Here is an 11,362-nt window from a genome sequence, read left to right as displayed (position 1 = left end):
AGATATCACATCTCATGCTATAGGAAGGGTCTCAGGATTGGAATGGGAAGGATATGTATATGACATCTCATGCCATAGGAAGGGTCTCAGGTTTGGTATAAGCATTGAGATATCACATCTCTGCTTTTGGAAGGGTCTCAGGATTGGAATGGGAAGGAGTTGGATATCCCATCTCATGTTATAGGAAGAGTCTCAGGTTTGGTATTAGATTAGATTATTATTATTATTATTATTATTCATTGAGATATCATATTGCATGCTATAGGAAGGGTCTAAGGATTGGAATGGGAAGGACTTGGATATCACATCTCATGCTATAGGAAGGGTCTCAGGTTTGGTATAAGCATTGAGATATCACATCTCATGCTATAGGAAGGGTCTCAGGATTGGAATGGGAAGGATATGTATATGACATCTCATGCCATAGGAAGGGTCTCAGGTTTGGTATAAGCATTGAGATATCACATCTCTGCTTTTGGAAGGGTCTCAGGATTGGAATGGGAAGGAGTTGGATATCCCATCTCATGTTATAGGAAGAGCCTCAGGTTTGGTATTTGAAGCATTGAGATATCACATCTCATGCTATAGGAAGTGTCTCAGGATTGGAATGGGAAGGACTTGGATATCACATCTCATGCTATAGGGAGGGTCTCAAGTTTGATATTAGAAGCATTGAGATATCACATCTCATGCTATAGGATATTCAATGCCTCTAATACCAAACCTGAGATCCTACCTCTAACATGAAATGTGATATCCAACTCCTTCCCTTTCCAAACGTGAGAGCCTCCCTATAGCATGAGATGGGATATTCAAGTCCTTCCCATTCCAATCCTGAGACCCTTCCTATAGCATGAGATGTGATATCTCAATGCTTCTAATACCAAACCTGAGACCCTTCCTGTAACATAAGATGGGATATCCAACTCCTTCCCATTCCAATCCTGAGACCCTTCCGATAGCAGAGATGTGATATCTCAATGCTGATACCAAACCTGAGACCCTTCCTATGGCATGAGATGTCATATACGACTCCTTCCCATTCCGATCCTGAGACCCTTCCTATAACATGAGATGTGATGTCTCAATGCTTCTAATACCAAACCTGAGATCCTTCCTATGGCATGAGATGTCATATAAAACTCCTTCCCATTCCATTCCTGAGACCCTTCCTATAGCATGAGATGTGATATCCAACTCCTTCCCATTCCAATCCTGAGACCCTTCCTATAGCATGAGACGTGATATCCAAATCCTTCCCATTCCAACCGTGAGACCCTTCCTATAGCATGAGATGTGATATCCAAAACCTTCCCTTTCCAAAACTGAGAGCCTACCTATAGCATGAGATGTGATATCCAACTCCTTCCCATTCCAATCCTGAGACCCTTCCTATAGCATGAGATGTGATATCTCAATGCTTATACCAAACCTGAGACCCTTCCTATAGCATGAGATGTGATATCCAAATCCTTCCCATTCCAATCCTGAGACCCTTCCTATAGCATGAGATGTGATATCCAAATCCTTCCCCTTCCAAACCTGAGACCCTCCCTTTAGCATGAGATGTGATATCCAACTCCTTCCCATTCCAATCCTGAGACCCTTCTGATGGCATGAGATGTTAAATCTCAATGCCTCTTATACCAAACCTGAGATCCTACCTCTAACATGAAATGTGATATCCAACTCCTTCCCCTTCTAAACCTGGGAGCCTTCCTATAACATGAGATGTGATATCGAAGTGCTTCCCATTCCAATCCTGAGACCCTTCCTATAACATGAGACGTGATATCCAACTCCTTCCCATTCCAATCCTGAGACCCTTCCTATAGCATGAGATGTGATGTCTCAATGCTTTTAATACCAAATCTGAGAACCTTCCTATAACATGAGATGTGATATCCAACTCCTTCCCATTGCAATATTGAGACCGTTTCTATAGCATGAGATGTGATATCTCAGTGCTTATACCAAACCTGAGACTCTTCCTATAGCATGAGATGTGATATCCAAATCCTTCCCATTCCAATCGTGAGACCCTTCCTATAGCATGAGATGTGATATCTCAATGCCTCTAATACCAAACCTGAGATCCTACCTCTAAAATGAAATTTGATATGCAACTCCTTCCCCTTCCAAACCTGATAGCCTTCCTATAGCATGAGATGTGATATCCAAGTCCTTCCCATTCCAACCTGAGACCCTTCCTATAGCATGAGATGTGATATCTCAATGCTTATACCAAACCTGAGGCCCTTCCTATAGCATGAGATGTGATATCCAACTTCTTCCCATTCCAATCCTGAGACCCTTCCTATAGCATGAGATGTGATATCTCAATGCTTATACCAAACCTGAGACCCTTCCTATAGCATGAGATGTGATATCTCAAGGCCTCTAATACCAAACCTGAGATCCTTCCTCTAACATGAGATGTGATATCCATCTCCTTCCCGTTCCAAACCTGAGACACTTCCTATAGCATATGTGATATCCAACTCCTTCCCATTCCAAACATGAGGCCCTTCCTATAGCAAGAATGTAATATCCAACTCCTACCCATTCCAATCCTGAGACCCTTCCTATAGCAAGAGATGTGATATCCAAATCCTTCCCATTCCAATCCTGAGACCCTTCCTATAACATGAGATGTGATATCCAACTCCTTCCCATTCCAACCTGAGACACTTCCTATAGCATGAGAAGGGATATCCAACTCCTTCCCAATCCAATCCGGAGACCCTTCCGATAGCAGAGATGTGATATTTCAATGCTTATACGAAACCTGAGACCCTTCCTATGGCATGATATGTGATATCCAACTCCTTGCCATTCAAATCCTGAGACCCTTCCTATAGCATGAGAAGGGATATCCAACTCCTTCCCATCCCAATCCTGAGACTTCTCCGATAGCAGAGATGTGATATCTCAATGCTTATACCAAACCTGAGACTCTTCCTATAACATGAGATGTGATATCTAACTCCTTCCCGTTCCAAACCTGAGACCCTTCCTATAGCATGAGATGTGATATCCAACTCCTTCCCATTCCAATCCTGAGACCCTTCCTATAACATGAGATGTGATGTCTCAATGCTTCTAATACCAAACCTGAGATCTTTCCTATAACATGAGATGTGATATCCAACTCCTTCCCATTCCAATCCTTAGACCCTTCCTATAGCATGAGATGTGCTATCTCAATGCTTATACCAAACCTGAGACCCTTCCTAAAGCTTGAGATGTGATATCCAACTCCTTCCCATTCCAATCCTGAGACCCTTCCTATAGCATGAGATGTGATATCTCAAGGCCTCTAATACCAAACCTGAGATCCTTCCTCTAACATGAAATGTGATATCCAACTCCTTCCCCTTCCAAACCTGAGAGCCTTCCTATAGCATGAGATATGATATCCAAGTCCTTCCCATTCCAATCCTGAGACCCTTCCTATAACATGAAATGTGATATCCAACTCCTTCCCATTCCAACCTGAGACCCTTCTTATAGCATGAGATGGGATATCCAACTCCTTCCAAATCCAATACTGATACCCTTCCAATAACATGAGATGTGATATCCCAATGCTTCTACCAAACCTGAGACCCATACTATGGCATAAGATGTGATATCAAACTCCTTCCCATTCCAATCCTGAGACCCTTCCTATAGCTTGAGATGTGATATCCAACTCCTTCCCATTCCAATTCGGAGACCCTTCCTATACCATGAGACTTGATATCTCAATGCTTCTTATACCAAACCTGAGACCCGTCCTATAACATGAGATGTGATATCGAAATCCTTCCCCTTCCAAACCTTAGACCCTTCCTTTATCATGAGATGTGATATCCAACTCCTTCCCATTCCAATCCTGAGACCCTTCCGATATCATGAGATCTGTTATCTCAATGCTTCTAATATCAAACTTGAGACCCTCCCTATAGCATGAGATGTGACATCCAAGTCCTCCCCATTCCAATCCTGAGACCCTTCCTATAGCATAAGATCTGATATCTCAATGCTTCTAATACCAAACCTGAGACCCTTCCTATAACATGAGATGGGATATCGAACTCCTTCCCATTCCAATCCTGAGACCCTTCCGATAGCAGAGATGTGATATCTCAATGCGTATAGCAAACCTGAGACCCTTCCTATGGCCTGAGATGTCATATACAGCTCCTTCCCAATCCAATCCTGAGACCCTTCCTATAGCATGAGATGTGATATCTCAATGCTTATACCAAATCTGAGACCCTTCCTATAGCATGAGATGTGATATCCAACTCCTTCCCATTCCAATCCTGAGACCCTTCCTATAGCATGAGATGTGATATCTTAATGCTTCTAATACCAAACCTGAGATCCTTCCTATAACATGAGATGTGATATCCAACTCCTTCCCATTCCAATCCTGAGACCCTTATGATAGCATGAGATGTGATATCTCAATGCCTCTAATACCAAACCTGAGATACTTCCGATAGCATGAGATGTGATATCTCAATGCTTCTAATACCAAACCTGAGATCCTTCCTATAACATGAGATGTGATTTCCAAATCGTTCCCCTTCCAAACCTGAGACCCTCCCTTTAGCATGAGATGTGATATACAACTCCTTCCCATTCCAATCCTGAGACCCTTCTGATAGCATGAGATGTGATATCTCAATGCCTCTAATACCAAACCTGAGATCCTACCTCTAACATGAAATGTGATATCCATCTCCTTCCCTTTCCAAACCTGAGACCCTGCCTATAGCATGAGATGTGATATCCAAGTCCTTCTCATTCCAATCATGAGACCCTTCCTATAGCATGTGATGTGATATCTCAATGCTTATACCAAACCTGAGACCCTTCCTATGGCATGAGATGTCATATACAACTCCTTCCCATTCCAATCCTGAGACCCTTCCTATAGCATGAGATGTGATATCTCAATGCTTATACCAAACCTGAGACCCTTCCTATAGCATGAGATGTGATATCCAACATCTTCCCATTCCAATCCTAAGACCCTTCCTATAACATGAGATGTGATGTCTCAATGCTTCTAATACCAAACCTGAGATGTTTCCTATAACATGAGATGTGATATCCAACTCCTTCCCATTCCAATCCTGAAACCCTTCCTATAGCATGAGATGTGATATCTCAATGCGTATACCAAACCTGAGACCCTTCCTATAGCTTGAGATGTGATATCCAACTCCTTCCCATTCCAATCCTGAGACCCTTCCTATAGCATGAGATGTGATATCTCAAGGCCTCTAATACCAAACCTGAGATCCTTCCTCTAACATGAAATGTGATATCCAACTCCTTCCCCTTCCAAACCTGAGAGCCTTCCTATAGCATGAGATATGATATCCACGTCCTTCCCATTCCAATCCTGAGACCCTTCCTATAACATGAAATGTGATATCCAACTCCTTCCCATTCCAACCTGAGACCCTTCCAATAGCATGAGATGGGATATCCAACTCCTTCCAAATCCAATACTGATACCCTTCCAATAGCATGAGATGTGATATCCCAATGCTTCTACCAAACCTGAGACCCATACTATGGCATAAGATGTGATATCAAACTCCTTCCCATTCCAATCCTGAGACCCTTCCTATAGCTTCAGATGTGATATCCAACTCCTTCCCATTCCAATTCTGAGACCCTTCCTATACCATGAGACTTGATATCTCAATGCTTCTAATCCCAAACCTGAGACCCGTCCTATAACATGAGATGTGATATCCAAATCCTTCCCCTTCCAAACCTTAGACCCTTTCTTTATCATGAGATGTGATATCCAACTCCTTCCCATTTCAATCCTGAGACCCTTCCGATATCATGAGATTTGTTATCTCAATGCTTCTAATATCAAACTTGAGACCTTCCCTATAGCATGAGATGTGATATCTCAATGCTTCTAATACCAAACCTGAGAACCTTCCTATAACATGAGATGGGATATCCAACTCCTTCTCATTCCAATCCTGAGACACTTCCGATAGCAGAGATGTGATATCTCAATGCTTCTAATACCAAACCTGAGAACCTTCCTATAACATGAGATGGGATATCCAAATCCTTCCCCTTCCAAACCTGAGACCCTCCCTTTAGCATGAGATGTGATATCCAACTCCTTCCTATTCCAATCCTGAGACTCTTCTGATAGCATGAGATGTGATATCTAAATGCTTCTAATACCAAACCTGAGATCCTTCCGATAGCATGAGATGTGATATCTCAATGCTTCTAATACCAAACCTGAGATCCTTCCTATAACATGAGATGTGATATCCAAATCCTTCCCCTTCCAAACCTGAGACCCTCCCTTTAGCATGAGATGTGATATCCAAGTCCTTCCCATTCCAATCCTGAGACCCTTCCTATAACATGAGATGTGATATCCAACTCCTTCCCATTCCAATCCTGAGACACTTCCTATAGCATGAGATGTGATATCCAAGTCCTTCCCATTCCAATCCTGAGACCCTTCCGATAGCAGAGATGTGATATCTCAATGCTTATACCAAACCTGAGATCCTTCCTATAACATGAGATGTGATATCCAACTCCTTCCCATTCCAATCCTGAGACACTTCCTATAGCATGAGATGTGATATCTCACTGCTTATACCAAACCTGAGACCCTTCCCATAGCATGAGATGTGATATCCAACTCCTTCCCATTCCAATCCTCAGACCCTTCCTATAGCATGAGATGTGATATCTCAATGCTTCTAATATCAAACTTAAGACCCTACCTATAGCATGAGATGTGATATCCAAGTCCTTCCCATTCCAATCCTGAGACACTTCCTATAGCATGAGATGTGATATCCAACTCCTTCCCATTCCAATCCTGAGACCCTTCCTATAGCATGAGATATGATATCTCAATACTTCTAATACCAAACGTGAGATCCTTCCTATAACATGAGATGTGATATCCAAATCCTTATCTTCCAAACCTGAGACCCTCCCTTTAGCATGAGATGTGATATCGAACTCCTTCCCATTCCAATCCTGAGACTCTTCTGATAGCATAAGATATGATATCTCAATGCTTCTATACCAAACCTGAGATTCTTCTGATAGCATGAAATGTGATATCCAACTCTTTCCCCTTGCAAACCTGAGAGCCTTCCTATAGCATGAGATGTGATATCCAAGTCCTTCCCATTCCAATCCTGAGACCCTTCCTATAACATGAGATGTGATATCCAACTCCTTCCCATTCCAACCTGAGACCCTTCCTATAGCATGAGATGGGATATCCAACTCCTTCCAAATCCAATCCCGATACCCTTCCGATAACATGAGATGTGATATCCCAATGCTTCTATCAAACCTGAGACCCATACTATGGCATGAGATGTGATATCAAACTCCTTCCCATTCTAATCCTGAGACCCTTCCTATAGCTTGAGATGTGATATCCAACTCCTTCCCATTCCAATTCTGAGACCCTTCCTATACCATGAGACTTGATATCTCAATGCTTCTAATACCAAACCTGAGACCAGTCCTATAACATGAGATGTGATATCCAAATCCTTCCCCTTCCAAACCTTAGACCCTTCCTTTATCATGAGATGTGATATCCAACTCCTTCCCATTCCAATCTTGAGACCCTTCCGATATCATGAAATGTGATACCTCAATGCTTCTAATATCAAACTTGAGACCCTCCCTATAGCATGAGATGTGATATCCAAGTCCTTCCCATTCCAATCCTGAGACCCTTCCTATAGCATGAGATGTGATATCTCAATGCTTCTAATACCAAACCTGAGACCCTTCCTATAACATGAGATGGGAATATCCAACTCCTTCCCATTCCAATCCTGAGACACTTCTGATAGCAGAGATGTGATATCTCAATGCTTATAAAAAACCTGAGATCCTTCCTATAACATGAGATGTGATATCCAACTCCTTCCCATTCCAATCCTGAGACACTTCCTATAGCATGAGATGTGATATCTCACTGCTTATACCAAACCTGAGACCCTTCCTATAGCATGAGATGTGATATCTCAATGCTTCTAATATCAAACTTGAGACCCTCCCTATAGCATGAGATGTGATACCCAAGTCCTTCCCATTCCAATCCTGAGACACTTCCTATAGCATGAGATGTGATATCTCAATGCTTCTAATACCAAACCTGAGACTCTTCCTATAACATGAGATGGGATATCCAACTCCTTCCCATTCCAATCCTGATTCCCTTTCGATAGCAGAGATGTGATATCTCAATGTTTATACCAAATCTGAGACCCTCCCTACGGCATGAGATGTCATATACAACTCCTTCCCATTCCAATCCTGAGACCCTTCCTATAGCATGAGATGTGATATCCAATTCCTTCCCATTCCAATCCTGAGACCCTTCCTATAGCATGAGATGTGATGTCTCAATGCTTCTAATACCAAACCTGAGATCCTTCCTATAACATGAGATGTGATATCCAACTCCTTCCATTCCAATCCTGAGACCTTTCCTATAGCATGAGATGTGATATCTCAATGCTTATAACAAAACCTGAGACCCTTCCTATAGCATGAGATGTGATATCCAAGTCCTTCCCATTCCAATCCTTAGACCCTTCCTACAGCATGCAATATGATATCTCAATGATTTTAATAAAAAACCTGAGACCCGTCCTATAACATGAGATGGAATATCCAACTCCTTCCCATTCCAATCCTGAGACACTTCCGATAGCAGAGATGTGATATCTCAATGTTTATACCAAACCTGAGACCCTTCCTATAACGAGATGTGATATCCAACTCCTTCCCGTTCCAAACCTGAGACCCTTCCTTTAGCATGAGATGTGATATCCAGCTCCTTCCCATTCCAATCCTGAGACACTTCCGATAGCATGAGATGTGATATCTCAATGCTTCTAATATCAAAACTGAGACCCTCCCTATAGCATGATATGTGATATCTAAGTCCTTCCCATTCCAATCCTGAGACCCTTCCTATAGCATGAGATGCGATATCTCAATGCTTATCCTTGATTCCTGTAGTAAATTGATTTCCTTTGCAGGCCGACTCCTGTCACGAATGCCTTGTCTGCATGCATTCTCTCCTGGCCATTCTCTCACCGTGGCTATTTGCCTACCCCCTTCCTCTCTCAGTGGATGGACTTCTCCATCCTAGCCTCCTACCACTCAACTCCGCCTACTTGGAGAATTCAACATGAACCTGTATGCTTCCTGACCTGGACTTTTACGAGATCTGCAACTCTTCATGTCGCTGGCCCTACACACTGCAGGGAATACTCAGGATTTTCTGATCTCAGACCTCCCCTCTGTAACCCTCTCAACAATCCTCTCCCGTGGTGATCAAGTTCTCATCTCCAAAGAAGGCTAACTGCCAGCTGTTCCTCCTCAGAGGAGTTCTCCCTTTCTGTCCCTGCTCCCTGCACCGTTTCGCGTTGCAAACACTCGCTTCCCTGCTCTCTGGTTTAGACGCTTTTCCTTCTCAGAGGCCTTCTTCCTTTCTGCCCTTTTCGCGTTGCAAGTACTCGCTTCCCAGCTCTCTGGTTTAGACGCGTGTTCCCTGCCTTCTCTCCTCTTCCCGCTGCCTTCAAATCAAAAAATGAGCTCCAAAAGATACACAGTGCTCAGAATGCTCTATAACACCCATTATTCAACATATAGCCGTAACCCGCTAGACGTATTGAAACGTGCTGTAAACTAGCAAAAACAGCTAGAAAATGTACTTTCCTCGCGTTTTTGTAAATGCTAATTCTGATGGGTTCCCATGTATGTACTGTCCGTGCGTTTGTTGTCGAATCCTGAAGTTTTTAACCACTGTTCTCCCATACAAGGGGGGGGTCAACGTCTACTGCTGTTCACAGGCTGAATGTATACGGCTGAAATCTTCAAGGCATTATCAGCTTTCCTGACTGTTTTGGAACGTGTATTTGCCATCTGTTAATGCAGTCGCCCTGTGTTCATCGTCCCTTCTACTTTACAGGCTACACTCCCCTAGTGATCACATTCTCCTCTCCAGAGCAGGCTGACTACCAGCTGCTCCTCCTCATAGGCGTTCATCCTTTCTGTCCCTGCTCCCTGCACCATTTCGCGTTGCATGTACTCGCTTTCCAGCTCTCTGGTTTAGATGCGTGTTCCCTGCCTTCTCTCCTCTTCCTACAGCCTTCCAATGAGCTCCACAAGATACAGTGTTCAGAATGCTTTATAACTCCCATTATTCAACATATAGCTGTAACCCGCTAGACGTATTGAAACGTGCTAAAAACGAGCAGAAACAGCTAGAAAATGTACTTTCCTCGCGTTTTGGTAAATGCGAATTCTGGTGGATTCCCATTTTGTACTCTGTGCGTTTGTTCAGTCGAATCCTGGTCTTTTGAACCACTCTTCTCCCATACAAGGGAGGGTCAAAATGTGTTGTTCACAGGCTGAATTTATACTGCTGAAATGCTCGCTTCCCTGCTCTCTGGTTTAGACGCGTGTACCCTGCATTTACCAAAACGCGAGGGAAGTACATTTTCTAGCTGTTTTTGCTAGTTTTTAGCACGTTTCAATACGTCTAGCGGGTTACAGCTATATGTTGAATAATGGGGTTATAAAGCATTCTGAACACTGTATCTTGTGGAGCAAATTGGAAGGCTGTAGCAAGAGGAGAGAAGGCAGGGAACACGCATCTCAACCAGAGAGCTGGGAAGCGAGTACATGCAACGCGAAACGGTGCAGGGAGCAGGGACAGAAAGGATGAACACCTATGAGGAGGAGCAGCTGGTAGTTAGCCTGCATAGGAGAGAAGAATGTGATCACTAGGGGAGTGCAGCCTGTAAACTAGAAGGAACGATGAACAAAGGGCGACTGCATTAACAGATGGCAAATACACGTTCCAAAACAGGAAAGCTGATAATGCCTTGAAGATTTCAGCCGTATACATTCAGCCTGTGAACAGCAGTAGATGTTGACCCCCCCCTCCCTAGTATGGGAGAACAGTGGTTAAAAACTTCAGGATTCGACACAAACGCACGAACACAGTACATACAACATGGGAACCCACCAGAATTCGCATTTACAAAAACGCGAGGGAAGTACATTTTCTAGCTATTTTTGCTAGTTTTTAGCACGTTTCAATACGTCTAGCGGGTTACAGCTATATGTTGAATAATGGGGTTATAAAGCATTCTGAACACTATCTTGTGGAGCTCATTGGAAGGCTGTAGGAAGAGGAGAGAAGGCAGGGAACACGCATCTAAACCAGAGACCTGGGAAGAGAGTACATGCAACGCGAAACGGTGCAGGGAGCAGGGACAGAAAGGTGGAACGCCTCTGAGGAGGAGCAGCTGGTAGT

Source organism: Ambystoma mexicanum, unplaced genomic scaffold (assembly GCF_040938575.1).
Source record: "Ambystoma mexicanum isolate Mex_15411 unplaced genomic scaffold, UKY_AmexF1_1 Mex_scaf5, whole genome shotgun sequence".
In the NCBI taxonomy this organism is placed as follows: Eukaryota; Metazoa; Chordata; class Amphibia; order Caudata; family Ambystomatidae; genus Ambystoma; species Ambystoma mexicanum.
The sequence above is the reverse complement of the archived record's forward strand: the minus strand, read 5'-3'. Positions refer to the sequence as shown.